This window comes from Heloderma suspectum, chromosome 2 (assembly GCF_057233095.1).
Source record: "Heloderma suspectum isolate Gila_16-S chromosome 2, 16-S_ref, whole genome shotgun sequence".
In the NCBI taxonomy this organism is placed as follows: domain Eukaryota; kingdom Metazoa; phylum Chordata; class Lepidosauria; order Squamata; family Helodermatidae; genus Heloderma; species Heloderma suspectum.
Genome location: NC_139459.1, coordinates 101,880,500 through 101,895,890, shown reverse-complemented (window position 1 = coordinate 101,895,890; position 15,391 = coordinate 101,880,500). Strand labels below are relative to the sequence as shown.

The 15,391-nt window shown below is 41.9% G+C and overlaps 1 protein-coding gene across 2 annotated transcripts in view; it reads left to right on the top strand.

Annotated features, from left to right (window-relative positions):
• MAMDC2 (MAM domain containing 2) overlaps positions 1-15,391 on the top strand; it is a 100,398-nt gene that overhangs the window by 20,675 nt on the left and 64,332 nt on the right. The gene's annotated exons all lie outside the window — the stretch shown is intronic.

The following is a 15,391-nucleotide window of genomic DNA, read 5'->3' as shown; positions in this document are numbered from 1 at the left end:
CAATGGAACCAATGACCTGGGGAGGTGGTGGGCTCTCCCACACTGGAGGCCTTCAAGACGAGGCTGGACAGCCATTTGTCGGGGATGCTCTGACTTGGATTCCTGCATTGAGCAGGGGGTTGGACTTGATGGCCTTGTGGGCCCCTTCCAACCCTACTATTCTATGATTCTATAAGGACTAACATTCAGTGAACAGTAAACAAGATTCTGGGATTTGGAGTAACTCTGGGCATGGTCAACAAGCTTATATATTGGCCATGAGATTATCCAAGGAGATTATCTGCATGGAAATTTCCCATGTTCTTAGGTTGTTGCCTTCCCAATTCATAGAGTAATAGCTCAATCTTGTCAGTGTTTACTTGGAAGTCCCACTGAGTTAAATGGAAACTACTCCTAAGGTAGTGTGCATTCGACTGCAGTTTAAGAACAGCTTTATGTTTACATGCACCTTTCAGTGACAGACAGGGCCCTTTTCTTTAGAATTGCACCCTTTGTTCACTCAGATTTATGGAGCATCCAGATGATGTCATTGTCAGCCTGTTGCATTCCAGTATTTTCTGTTTTATCACCCCAGGGTTCCCCCCCCCCCCAGAGCTGAGTTGTATGCTGTGTGGTACCTCTGTTTTAATTCTGCTTCCAGCTGATTTTGGACAAGCTATGTCTAAGCGGTACTAAAGTTGCTCTAGTGTGGAAGTAACTTTACTTTAAGTATGTTGTTAGAGATATGTCCTTCATGTGTGCACCCACATGCGTGCCACATTTAAAAAATGGTGGCCATTGAAGTCTTTTCCTAGACATGTTTATGCAGAAGTGTTCATTGGGATTTACTTGCTTATACATGTATTTAGGACGGTAGGCTGGGAGAGATAAGTACACATGCAAATCTACCATAAAATATGGTTAAAAATATTCACCATAATTGTAGGACTAGGAGCTGGGAGATCCGGGTTCTAGTCCCCACTCGGCCATGGAAGCTCACTGGGTGACTTTGGGCCACTCACAGACTCTCAGCCCAACCCACCTCACAGGGTTGTTGTTGTGAGGATAAAATGGAGAGGAGGAGGATAATGTAAGCTGCCTTGGGTTCCTTGCAAGAGGAAAAAAGGCGGGGTATAAATGTAATAAATAAATAAATAAATAAATTTTCTTACAAACAACTTCAAGAATGAAACACCTCACCCATGTGATAAATTGTGCATCTAGGGTTTCTTCCCTAAAAGCCTGTCACTGGTCATTTTTCTTCTCACCATTTCTCCTTTAGCTGCTACGAAAGCCTTCCCCAACCTGGTGCCCTCCAGATGTTTTGGACTACAAATTCCAGCATTCCTGACCATTGGTTATGCTGGCTGGGACTGATGGGAGTCGAAGTCTGAAACATCTGGAGGGCACCAGTTTGGGGAGGGATGTGCTAAAATTATATGAAGCAGCAATTACAAAATTATGTTTTATCTCTTTTCATTTAACAATGGATAATATTATTTCACTATTATTCACCTCATGTATAATTTCCATCTGTGAATACATTGGCCCAGTAATTATGTGCAAAATCATAAAACAAGATGATGGCAAGAAAAAGAAAGTTTTGTCACTGACACTTCATTTTTATGATATTTCCAATGTTCTCTTTGTCATCATGACCATATAAGACAATTGTAGTGAAAAGCCCCTATTAAAATAGAAGTTACTATCATAACAATCCCAGCTTAACATTTAGTTTAAAATAAGCACCAATGTAACTATATTTAGGGAACACGCTGTTACTGATTTTTAAAAGACACTCTCATGTTTCCACTCAATTGCTTAGGACAAATAGTGAATCTGCAATATATATATATATATATATATATATATATGGGGATAAATTCCAACATTCCCATTAACATTACTGTGACCTGACTGTTATTTGCAATCCACATACCTTTTAAATGCCACACATCAACTGGTTTTGCTCCAATTAAATAAATGGAACTAAGCTGGTTTATAGAAAAGTGTGCCAATTTAAGTGGAAAATTCACATGGCCATAATTTTCACATGATTCCAAAGAACATTTGTACCCTTTTATCATGAGCATAGCACTTTAAATCTGCAAAGTGTTTTATAAGCCTGATTTTATCTATCCCCACTATAAACCTGTGGAGTTAAAAATACAGTCCCATGCTACAGATGGGAACCGGATGATGAGATGCAATGACAACCCAGAAAGGCCAAGCAGAGATTTGAAACTCCACCTTAATGCAGAACTATTAGGAACACAGGTGCCCCCCCTGCCCCATATTTGCATTCAATGCAAGGCAAGCAATAAAAACAGTCAAGTACTCTTGATGGGTTATAATAACCGACTTAGGACTGGTGGAGACATTCTAGTGATCATATGGGGACCAGTTCAGATTGCTCTGTAGAACGTTTAACATTTTCCATTTGAGTGATTGCTGGGGCTCTTTCTTGCATTTTCTTGGACTCAGAACTTCTCAAACTATGCATAGATGTGTGGTCAGGTGTCCTACTTGAAGGTCTGTTAAAAGGACAGTCCTCTATTTAAAGGTGTCCTCTATTTGATGGCTGTCCAATCCAAGTCAGGTTTAAAAATAAAGAACCATAAGAAGCAAAAGCAAGGTGGAACCTTGAAGTTTCCCATTCATAGTTAGCACCTGGAAGCAGTGTGCCTGGCCTTCCCCATTATGGTCAGATGTACTGTATTTCTATTTAAATTATAATAATGATTTATATATAATTTATATTTATACATAGAAATTGGGATGTGCAATTTTTGTGCACCTCTGTGTCCTCTTTGTTTTGTTTTTTTGGCAATGCACACACCCTTTTTTGATGATATGTAACTGGTCACCCTACTCTCTCCTCCCTGCACCACTTGACATGCCACACTGGGCAGCTGCTCTAATCTCCATTGCTTATACCTTTATTAGGATTGACTAAATTGTCATAAAGTAATGAGCAGGCATTTAAGTTGGGTGGGCAACATGTGGACTGGGGGGTACATGCAATCCTGCCCCCCCCACTGTGTCTCTCTGCTATCCCCCAAATTTACTGAGTTTGGTTAAAATTTTTGGAGGTGGGGGGAATGGTGTCTGTAGCAGCTACAGAATGCAAATATTGACCCTTCGAGTGCTCAGTAGCTGTTATGGACCCCGTTTTCCCCCAGCACCTGCAGGTGTGTGTGCATGTGCAGTCTGTGGAGTGTGTGTATGTGTGTGGGCTAAAAATGGCCCCCAGACCTCTCAAAGTTGTTCACCCCTCATTTAAGTTCTCCCAAACAATGGTGCATTCAGGGCAGGAGTTGGGGACAGAAGTCTAGGGTCCCACTCAGCAGAATGAGCAGGAGAGCAGAACTCCCAAACTGTCAGGGTGGAAACTGAGCCGATAGAACCCCAGAGCAGTTCTGATTCTGAGGAGGATCAGCAATCCGTGGGAGAGGAGCTGGCTCATTCGTCACAGGCACAGCAGCTGGGAGAGATTCCTCCTGCCGGCATTCCTGAGATAGATAGTGATCCTAGCAGTGAGAAAGTGCGGAAACAGGGCTTGCTAGACACTCGATGCAGATGCAGGGAGCGATGAGAGATGGAGGGCGTGGAAAGGAGGCGTAGTGCCCGTTTGGCACGCAAGCAACGGCCGCCTCCCGTGGACCCAAGGGAAAGAGGGAGGATCTCTCCCTAGCCCATAAGTTCAGGGTCTTCAAGTGACTCTCCTTCAAACGGGGATCAACTGCCTACTCGGAGCATAGGCCACTCTGCTGTTCCTTGCTTAGTCGCTGGTGATTAGCATCTGAAAGAGTCATTAAGTTGTAAAAGGATTAAAGCCTTGAAAAGAATCCTTTCATCTGTGTCTTGAGTTGGCTATTGGAGTCTACTGAAAGAGGCCGCTAGGGCGCTCCTGACACAAACGCAATATGGCTGGATCACCACATTTTGAAGTAAGTAATATACAGTAATATACATTTCCATCTAAAGAGAGTGAGGGCTGCAAGACCAATAAAAGAGTAATCTAAAGTAGGGGGGTGTTTGGTGGTAGACGATGCACTGCTTTCAGAACGCTGCAGCCAAGCCAAGCCAAGCCAAGCCAGGGTGGGAGGTGGGGCAGTGGTTTGCTTCTCCACCTTGTTTCTGGATATTTCTTTTAAGCCATGGGATGTAGAGTGGCTATGGGTCCTCTCTTACAGTTCTCTATTTGAAGGGCTGCCAGTGGACCAGCCTCAGTTTGAAGGTGTCCTCTATTTAAAGGGCTGCCCTGTCCAATTCTGGTTTGAAGATAAAGAACCAGAAGTGTTCCCCATCAACAGGTTGCACCTGGACAGCCGACTGAACAGGCAGAAAGACGGGTCACCTGGTCATAGTCTTCCACATCATTGTAAATGTACTGTATTTCTATTTAAACTATAATAATTATTTCTAAATTTGCAGCTATACATATAAAACAGCATAGGCACATTATATGCATATCAGTGCCCACTTTTGCCATCTTTTTTGGCAATTCATAAGTGGCCACCCTAATGAGAGGGGAACATTTCTATTTAAATTATAGTAACAGCCTAGAGCTGGCATAGGTTGGAAGTATGGTCTGGTGGCATGTTGGGGGAGCAAAGTGATTTGGATTCAGTGGATCCAAGGCCACCCTTGGAATGCCTTGGTCCCTGACAAAACACTCTGGATTGGGCCCTCCCACCAGTGGAAACAGCACCAGTGGTACTTCTACCTGTGCAGATATTTCCATGGATGTACTATGGTGGATGTGTTGCTCTGCCAGTGGAGCTCCTCTCTGCCAGCGGGGGGCGGGGCTCTCCTGCGCCCATTCTAGCCTACCTAAGCCAGGCCTTTGGTGGGATTTAGGATTGCTGTCATAGTCCAGAGTATAAAATAGAATAATCTAACTGTGCCCTCAGTCCAGAACTCTGTAGCTTTGGGGGTTTTTTTCCCCTAAGGGACCAATAAAGCTACTTGTGTTTTTGTGCGTGTTACAACAGTGTGGCTCTTCATGGTTAGAACACCCTGTTGAAGACTTACAGTGTAGAACTTAGAGCTTCTTCACATTTAGTGAAAATCGCGCAGCCTTACCAGAGCTTTGTCTTCCAGAATCGATGCGGGTTTAACGATCAGCAAAATACATGTGCTCCCCCACCCCACCAGTTTTGCTGGTTTTCTCCCATATGTTTCATTGATACCACCAGCAGATGGGGCTATTCTTTTACGTGATTTAGATTTATTAAGATGACTTTTAAAATGGCAGATTCTCCCTCGGAAACAACGCTAGAGGCATTGGAGGTTGACAACCTTGTGAAAAGGACCCATGAACTTCCATGAGTGAACAATCACGAGATAAATGCCTCGTGTAGAGACGCTCTCAAGATAATCAGTTGCACTTACAATTTCCTTTGCTGTCTATTCTGTCTCCAGTCATGACAGATGAACATCAAGTCTTTATCCACAGAGTGGCTGGAATTAATGGGAGACAGAAGCAAATTGAGGAATATATGAACTGCTGTGTAGACAGATAAAACAGGTAGTAGTGGAGAATCCTCATTATCTGGGTCTTGATTGCTATGTACTGCAGTTCTATGCACATTTGCCTTGAAGTACGTCTGTGGGGCTTATTTCTGAGTAAATGTGCATAGGTTTGAATTATTTTTAGACTCCTATTTATTACTATTTGTGTGCATCTCAGGTGGCCTATTGTTTCTATGGGCTGTATCCAACGTTAGTCTAATTTAAGTCCCATTCATTTCAGTGGGTCTGCTCTAAACAGGACTAACGTTGGATACAACCCCATATAAACAGCAATCATATCTATGCAAATGTCTTTATCTGAATGCACTGGTTGCTTAACCTTATCTTTTCTGATCTTCACATTATGTGAATATTAAGGATTCATCTGTGTCTGGTCATTTGGCGTTTTTTTCGCAAATAGATAATCTGTGCATGAACAATAAGGTGGCTATAGACAAATGCAACAGTTAACTTCAGTCTATGTTAGATGCTTGTGTTATTTGTATAACCTACCTACCTAAATTGATGTTCTTGTCAACTTATAACCTTGTACAGCAGTTCAGATAGTCCACACTTCAGGAAATTATAACTGATCAGGACTTCCCATGTTTCCCTGCAGTTTACCTTTCTCAGCCCACAATTTTTAAAAAAATCCTTTTATTTAGAGGTGTGATTTGCAATTCTCTCTTTTTAAAACATATTTTAGCCTGAATTACCTATTATTTATTTAAGGTACTTAAAGTATTCATACAAATACAGCATATTTTAAAATATATATGATACAGTACACCCTAATTACTTTAATCCTTGGCCAATAATAGACATAGAGAATGAATGGCAGGGGCTATTTGGATGCTGGGGAAAAATGCCTTTGTTTGCATGGTTTTATTAGGATTACCATCTGGGTTTCCATGTGCTGTTGCCAATCTTTGCAGTTTTCTGGCAGAGTTTATATGGACACATTCAGTGACCACGCAGGATCTGAAAAGAGACATTTGTAATACTATGGGCTCCAAGCCAGCTAAAGTTAGTCATGACTAATTTGTGCCGTTGAAACTAATGGGATTTAAGTGCATTGGGATTAATTTACTCCATTAGTTTCAAGGGGACAATAGGGTGCAGTCCTATAGCTACTTACTTGGGAGTAAACCTTTTTGATCTCAGTGGACTTACTTCTGAGTAGACATGTATTGGATTTTACTGTTAGTCATGGCTAACCTTAACTGGACTGGGGGCCATGCAGCAGAGAATATGTAGTATTTCCACTTTAAACAGTTTTGTTGTAATATCACCATGAATATAAAGCCAAAGCCTTGGTTCAGAGCCCCTTATGGAGATGTGGGGCTCCTGGGTGAATAGACTTCTGAGGAGTGTTCTTCTGTTTAAGCAATTTTAATCAAGATATTATCCTTCTCTATTATTATTTTGACATTTGTTGACCATACTGCAGCAATTGTCGCTTATATATCATATATCCTGTATCACCGCAGTATATTATAGTATGTACTTATAATTAGATATGTTGTATAAGAGATCTGTCATGTTGAAACTATTCAGTTTTCTTTGCTTGATTCTTCAATATCAGTTGTTGAAAATGAAACATGTACTGGGGAAGAATGTGTTAATGGACAGAAGACACCCATATAGGTGACTATGGGGGTTCAGGGATATAGGATTTTAAGGAGAAAAGACATTTGGCTTGTTGGGTTAGAACATGGGTGAGCAACTTTTTGGCCCTCCAGATGTTTTAACCTACAATTCCTATCCGCCTTAGCCAGCATAAGCAATAATAAGGGATGATGGGAGTTGTAGGCCAAAACATTTGAAGGGTCACAAATTGCCCACCCCTGGATTAGTCTGAGAAGTGTTTCAACTATAGGTTGAAGCATGGAAAGAGAGCACAGGAGTGAGTGAAGGATGGTTTGTTGATCCTTAGCATATAAACATTTATGAAGCCAAGAATGCAACAAGTTCTATATAAAGATAATTTCTAGCAGTTGCTCTAGATCAAGTCTTGGCTGTTTATAAGCAAATACAGGGAACAATGCAATAGAATAGTCAAGTTGGCAAGCAAATGGTCAAGCACAAAAGTTTCAGGTCAAGCACACAGGTTTCAGTGCAAGGAGATTTAGGCTAAGGCAGGAGTGGTCAAAATCCAGGCAGAGGTCAGAACACAGTCAGGCAGTGAGGATCAGGCAGCAGAAGGAGTAGTCAAGATAACAAGCAATAGGTCAAACACAGTAAATCAGTCAGGTACATTGCACAGTCCAGACACAGGGTTGTTAGGCAGCCCAGAAGTTCAGTAAATGTAGCATCAATCACAGGGCACAATTCAGGAGGCAAGGTACACAGCAGAGGCTGGATAGACCAAATTGTTCCAATGCTGGCTGGGTTTCCAGTGAAGGCTTTTAAGCCCAAAGTCTGCCAGAGCTCAGCTGCAGCAATCAGTCCCCTTTCCAGAGCCTACTCCTGAGGAGTCACTTTCTCCTGAGGAGACCTTTTCTGGAGGTGAGCACTCCTTTGCACAGGAGCCCTACTAGCCTGTTGCTTGAGGTGAAAGTGCTTCTGGGGATTGGGAGTGGCTCAGCCTCTGCCTTGGAGGCAGAGTCCCTTTCTCCTGACAGGGATGGCCCTGTAACCACCTCCCCCGAGGGCTCAGGCTCCTGTGGGTCTGGTGGCAGTCCTTGGTCTGGGGTACCCAGGGCTTCTGGGGCCTCTAGCTCCTCCTCTGAGGAGGACTCCTCCACTCGGGGCATAACACGAGTGGGGAATGAGCCTCTATAGGCAAAGTAAATTTGTAGTCTGATAAATAGTGACTAATCACACACTTCAGAGAGGAGGGTAACTTAAGGAGATGCTTCTGAGGCTTTTGGGGTCTAGAAGGCATGTGGCCTTCAGGCAGAGGCAATAGCGCAGTTCCTCAAAGGACCCAAGTTTGAGGTTTCCTGTAGCCAGGGGCTCTGACAATAGGAGAGTGTAGAGGAGAAGAGAATGGTGGCTAGGTCAGAGTGGTTTAGAGCAGGGGTCCCCAAGCTTTTTGGGCCCATGGCCACATTCAGGAATTTGAGAAACTGCTGTGGGCACCATAACAAAATGGCTTCCATGAAGGATTAAGCTCCTCCCATGATGACACTCCTCCCCATGGAGGCGTCTGCAAAGCTCTCCACTCCCTGCCCCCTTCAAATAATAATTTTTAATTAAAAAAACTTGAAAAACATCAGGTCACCAGGTTTTTATTTATTTTATTTACAACATTTATATACTACTCCATATCTAAACAGATTCCAGAGTGGTGAATAATTAAAGGTTCTCCTTCCTGTTCCTGAACCTGTCATTGATCAGCTGTTCAGTGGGCAGAAAGAGAGGGTAAGTGTTGCTTCCTCTCCCCACCCAGTCTTCTTCTGTCCGCATGAACTTTTCCCTTTTGATCTCTCTCTACCTCTTCACTCCAAGCCTCTATCCTTGCTATTTCTCACCACCCAACCCCTTTCCTCACTATTTCTCTCCCTTCCCCATCCCTAGCCTTCTTTCTCTTCCTCTCTAGCCCCTAGCCTTGCTCTCTCTCTCCCACTCACCCCTTTATCTTGCTGTTTCCCACTCCCTCCCAGTTTCTAGCCTTGCTGTTTCTCCCCCACACCTCTTTTGACTAGCCAGGCCCCCACAGCAGCCATAATGTGACTAGCCACATCCTCCTTGCAAGCCATTTTGTGGTGGATGCCCACAGCAGTTTCTCAAAATCCCAAATGTGCCCACAGATCCAAAAAGGTTGGGGACCCCTGCCTAGACCACTTTGCAGATTTGGAAGGGTATGTAGGGGCTGCAGGGGAGAGGGTGGGAAATACGTTCCACCAATGGTTTCTCTTCCATGGGCAGGCGGATGGTCAGCATTGGATCCTTTTGTTGTTTATTTGGTCAGTCACTTCCGACTCTTCGTGACTTCATGGACCAGCCCACGCCAGAGCTTCCTGTTGGTCGTCGCCACCTCCAGCTCCCCCAGGTTTGAGTCCGTAACCTCCAGAATATCATCCATCTACCTTGCCCTTGGTCGGCCCCTCTTCCTTTTGCCTTCCACTTTCCCTAGCATCAGCATCTTCTCCAGGGTATCCTGTCTTCTCATTATGTGGCCAAAGTACCTCAGTTTTGCCTTTAATATCATTCCCTCAAGTGAGCAGTCTGGCTTTATTTCCTGGAGTATGGACTGGTTTGATCTTCTTGCAGTCCAAGGCACTCTCAGAATTTTCCTCCAGCACCACAGTTCAGCATTGGATCCTACCTTCTGTGTTTTTGGTTACACAATATCTTTGCTCCAGTTTATATCATTTGTTTCAAGTCAGATACCAGACTAGTGATCTGATCTTGATTTGCTCCTGGAGATGTACTTATCACAGTGATTTAGTTCATAGACAAACATAACTTTTGCCCTAAGAAGCTGTTCCAGAAATAGATTGCAACAGACTGCTTTTATTGAAAGACCACACAAACTCTGGCAATTAGGAATAAGCTGTAACTTAGTTCTGTTTTCATGTGTTTGTGAAACTGCATTTCCAGAAGCAGTTACATTTCTAGTTACTATTTGGGGCCAACATATTAGACAATTCATTGAGCTAGAGAGGGTTGTCATGACATTAAAAAAGTTAAACAAAAAGTATTAACTCTGCAAATATTTACCCTGCTTTCAAAACTGGGTTGTTCATAGGACAACTGGGTTGTTCATAGGTCTTCTGTTCAGAGAAGAGTCTCGTTAGAATCTTTAGCTGAGAATATATTATTCTTTCTTCCCCTGAGCCCACAGTATTCACTCTGTCGTTTTATGAATGCTTGATATGGCCTTAACAATCCCATATTGTGGCCACAAGATCTGGAATTTACTGCACAGAACAGATATTTTCCTACAGTTTCCTTTCATGAGTTTTCCAAGGGCAGCTGCAACCAGAATGGAGAAGCACAAAATCTTATAATTCCTGGAAAATCCAAGCAACCATCCAAGAAATCAACGGAGGTAATACGGTGAGGTTGGGTAATGCTGAATCTTTGCACAATGAGAAAAGGCAAGTTTCTACAGACTCCAAGGGGGGAATCTTCATGACAACAGAATGAGAAGCGAGTTGGAGTATTACCCGGATTTTCACGGAATCAGCTTTGGTCTGTCAGGGACACATGAAGCAATATAAACCGAGTGTGGCGTACCTTTAAAATCTGGTTTTCAACGCTTGAAAGGAACATACTTCTGGGTGGGGTGGGATGGGTGTGTGTGTGTGGAATTAAAACTGAACTCATCAAACTGGCAGGAGCTGTTCAACCAATGAGATAGGCTTGTTTCCTGCCCCTGTCTGGGCTCCCCACTGCTACTATATTATTATGAACAGAGAGCAACTAATTTTCCCCATGTGTGCAGATTTCCCTGAAGAAACCAAAATCCTCAGTTCTCCAGTGCAGCATCTGAAGGTCCCTGAGAGCTCCCCTGACCCCAATTTTGCTGCATGCCAGCAATCTGCTGTGGAGTTATTGCTCCCATCCCATTTTTCCCCATGTGTACACTTTTGCCTATTGCTTCCAACCCCCCTTTCTCCCTTTCTCCTTCTCCCTGCTTGCAATGAGAAAGAAAGCAGAGAAGGGACCTTACATAACAACAGAGAAACTATAGAACATTAAAGTAGCACAACATAGCGATTTAAGAGAGCAAGGAGAAGTGAAAGAGCGCTTTAGGGCAAGTTATTAAAGTGAGGCTTTCACCGCAGGGGTGCGAGATTTATTTCTTCTGAGTAAACATGCACAGAAGGGGGGATACGTTAAAGATTAAAAACAGTATAGCTTAGGTGAATGAGTGTCTCCATTACTGCGGTAATGTGAGGGGTTGCTGCTGCGCTCCTGGGGATTTTCTCAATGGGAAAAACTACTTCCATTGGGGAAACACCCCTTGATCACATCACTGCCGGGTCAGAGAGGCACACCCATGATTTAATGTGGAGGGCGGGGGGAGGGCATGGTACACTGTGGCAAAACCACTAGGGAGCTGCTTTCAGTAAAAAAAAAAATCAGTAAAAGGAGTTTCAGAAAATGCGGCTTTTCAAGAGGAAAGTGGCTGGTTGGCAGTGGATTGGTGACAGTGTCGTGAAGGAACTCAAACTGCTCTATCGTCACACTAAATGGCTCGTGAAGACAGCCCCCAAAATATGATATTGCATGTATTTTTTTCCTAGAGAGGAGATTACTGATGTTATATGGTTGGCCATCTTTGGTATCAATACTTGCAAATCATGTATTTTGTTAAATCATTTTACCTCTATAGAATAATGTTTCTAGCAGATACTGAAAATTAAAGGACTTAATTATTGTTTAAACCAGATAATAATACTTCTTAGAAATACCCATAACTCGTATTTAAAAATTTTTCTAGAGATCTGAACCACCTATTTCACAGAAGTTGAGTAAATATCTATAGGACAATTAGGCTGCATACCTTACTTGGGAGTAAGAGCCACTGCACACAATGGGACTTCTGAGTAAACATGCATAGGATTCTGTTGTTAGACAATTTTCACTTTGTTCAAAAGTGGCCAGATATAAGCTTAGTTACGAATAGTACATGACTCTGTGAAGATTAAGTAGATATTTTAAGTTAATACTTTTAGATGTTGGAAATGTATGATTCAGGATGGAGATTTTGACCATGTATGGTGAACGCCCCTAAAGTCCAGAAGTATTTGTGGCATATGACACAGGCAGTTTCTCAGATGACAGGTAACAACCTAAATACTGAACGCCTTAACAATTATCTTAAATCATTCAATAATTTATACTAATAAGACAACAGGGCTGTTAACTTCATTGCAGCAACCACTTTTCCTGCTTGCTGTTGGAGATTATAAACTGTGCCCACCATAAAAGACTGACTCTGAAGGCCCCTGAAGTTGATAAACTCATGGATTTGGTTCATTGAAGAAATGGACAATCAGGTCTATGTGATTATTTTCAGAAATGGCAGGCTTTAATTACTTTTGGGAACCAGATTTATGGTCTCACGAGAATTAATTTTTCTTCTCCCCTGTGTTAATGATGTAGAATGCGTTATATGTATAAAATGAACTTTGTTAAAATATATACCATTGTGAAAGTTTTTAAAAATTGTATTACTACACTGTTAGCACTAGCTCTCCCCTATTCTATTTTCTACCATTTATGGAACACTGTCTTGTGATGCATGTATAAGTGATGGAGCCAGTTTTAGCTGCCTCCTGCTGCTGAAAAGATGTTTAATTCTTTCCTTTCTCCAGCAGCCAGAAAAATATTGTCCGCCTCTCCAGAGTAGAAGGCTGAGTTTGCTTCTCTCACTAATGCATGGGAGAGACTTAAGTTCATGTGCTTAATAAGTGTGCATACATTAAGTGTAATTAAGGAAAGGACAGCAGCACTTACCTCTTAACTTGATCTAACTGAATGACTAGGGGAAAGTGTAACAGTAGGCTAGTTCTAACATTTTTTTCTATAATAGGTAAATTAAGGCATTGGAAGCAATTGAGAAACTTCTAAGCATGCTTTAATGCTCCTAAAATGAATGCATCTTAGAATGGCTTTGGACATGTGTTTACTATAAGCAAAGGCACTAATATAATGAGTTCTTGCCCTAATATTTCTCCACATGCATGGCTGAGGGGGGAAGTAGGTAGCTAGCTGTGTGCATATAAGGAAAACTGATTTGTGAACTGGCCATTACTCTGGTTGATTTCAAATCTGCTTTGAAACTCTTCTCCCTTGTTTCTTACAATTCCTCTCCTTTTTATTTACTAACTGCTGTGCATTTTGGCGTAGCAGAATAGCTTCCCCATTCAGACTCCGAGAAAACTGGAACATGGTGGTGGTTATAGTTCCAAATGTTTACATCAGTAGGAGTTTGCAGGCAGTGTTAGTTTTCCCAAATGATTTGTGCTCTTTTTTGTGATAGCCAATAAAACAAATTAAAAACAGTGATTTCTGGCATTTTCCCCTTCATATTGGTCATAAATTTGTGGTTTCCTACTTATTTTGATTTTTAAAAATTAATAGCAGGGGTGCTTCCAGATGAGGCTTTTATTGTGCAATCACCCTGCCTGATTCATGGAATTTTACAGGGGATCCAAATGTCATCATCTTCCATTTGTGTTCTTCCTGTGTTTTCCCACAACTTCTTCCATCTTTTTTCTTACCACAGAAAATCTGTTAAGGAGAGAAAGACAGAATAGCTGCACAATGTCTTTTGACTGGTAGCACTAGGAGCAGTCTGTCTAAAAGTATCCAATGTCACAATGCGGTTTAAATTTATGCGTCATGACTGAGCTTTGGATTTTAAAACACTGAGGATAGTTATTTTTTAAAAAATGGAATGTGTTGTGCAAATATAGCATTTTGTGTATGTCTTTAAAAACAACAACTATGACCTAATCATTTAAAATATATTCTTTTAAACAAACACACCTGGAGAAATAAAATCTAATGTACACATACCCATGGAAATATAAATTACGAACAGGTATTAATTTTCATAGTATTTATGTCTCAGCAATTTAAGTCAACTTCATCACTTTTTGAGATAGGATAGTGTGTAAACTTTAGTTGTGTGAGAAACCCTATTGAAGTCATTTGGGTGTTCAGCATGTGGTCTTCAATGCATGGGTCTAGACAGTGACACTTTTGAGGATCTGTTTCTATAGTCTTAACTACCAATACTTTTTGGTTCGACACTACTGTTTTGAATCAATAATGTTGCTTTCGTATGCATTCAATATTAGGGTATGCAAACCAGGAATGTTTCTCATATCCTTGACTACTATAATGTGATTATGCCATCTGAGGATATGCACATAACATAGTCTAGCAGTTAAGAAATATCCCTGTTCACCCACAGCTAGTTTTACTTACTTCTGATCTCCTTTAATTTACCACACAGGGTAGTTGTGAGAATAAAATGAGTAAGTGGAAAACCATTATGTTGCCTTGGGGTCCTTGGAAGAATCAATGTCCTGGTTCGCATGTAACAACAACTCATACTATGACCTGATTTGAACATTACAACAATCCATCAATTTAAAAACTGATGGGTTGTCGTGCACAATTGTTGCTTTTCCACTTTACGGGCATCTCTACGCCAGCCTAAAATCCTGCATTTAAAATGCGGCTTTCTGCTCCCGTTTTAAATGCAGGATGATGATTCCCTTTTTCACGTGCTTCCTTTTCCCCTACCCCCTTCCTCCTCCCCATATCCGAGTCTTCCATTATCTTTCATTGATCTCGCTCCTCCTCTTGCCGCTTTTTCTCTTTTCGCGGAGGAAACTGAAGCGGAACACTATGGGGTAATTTGATAGCTTATTATCTGCGATCTATTTAAAAATGGAACAAAGGGCATTTAGTGCAGGGGACGCCTTGAATGATCACAGTGTCATGTAAAGAGCCCACAAACATCTGTGAAAGAGCAATCTCAATCGCAGGATAAAAGCTCAGTGTGAAGGGCAGCAGCCGGTCTCCCGACCGGCTGCCGCCACCACCATTACAAAAAAAAAAAGTAAATTAAAAAAACCCACACACCCATGATAGGCTACGTAACGATTTACGTAGCCTATCACAGCTAGATTTCCAAAGTCAGCCGTGATAGGCTACGTAAATCGTCACGTAGCCTATCACGGGTGACTTTGAAAAAAAAAAAGCGCGTACGCAAATGGCGGCGGCCCATGGGCACCACCATTTGCATTCCTTATTTTGGCACGTCTAGTCTACGTAAAAGTTTATGGCGAAAATAAAGGAATGCTATTTGCGTTGCCCTTATTTTCGCCGTAGTCTACATAAATCTTTATGTAGACTAGACGTGTCAAAATAAGGAACGCAAATGGCGGTCCCCATGGGAGCCGCCATTTGCATACGCGCT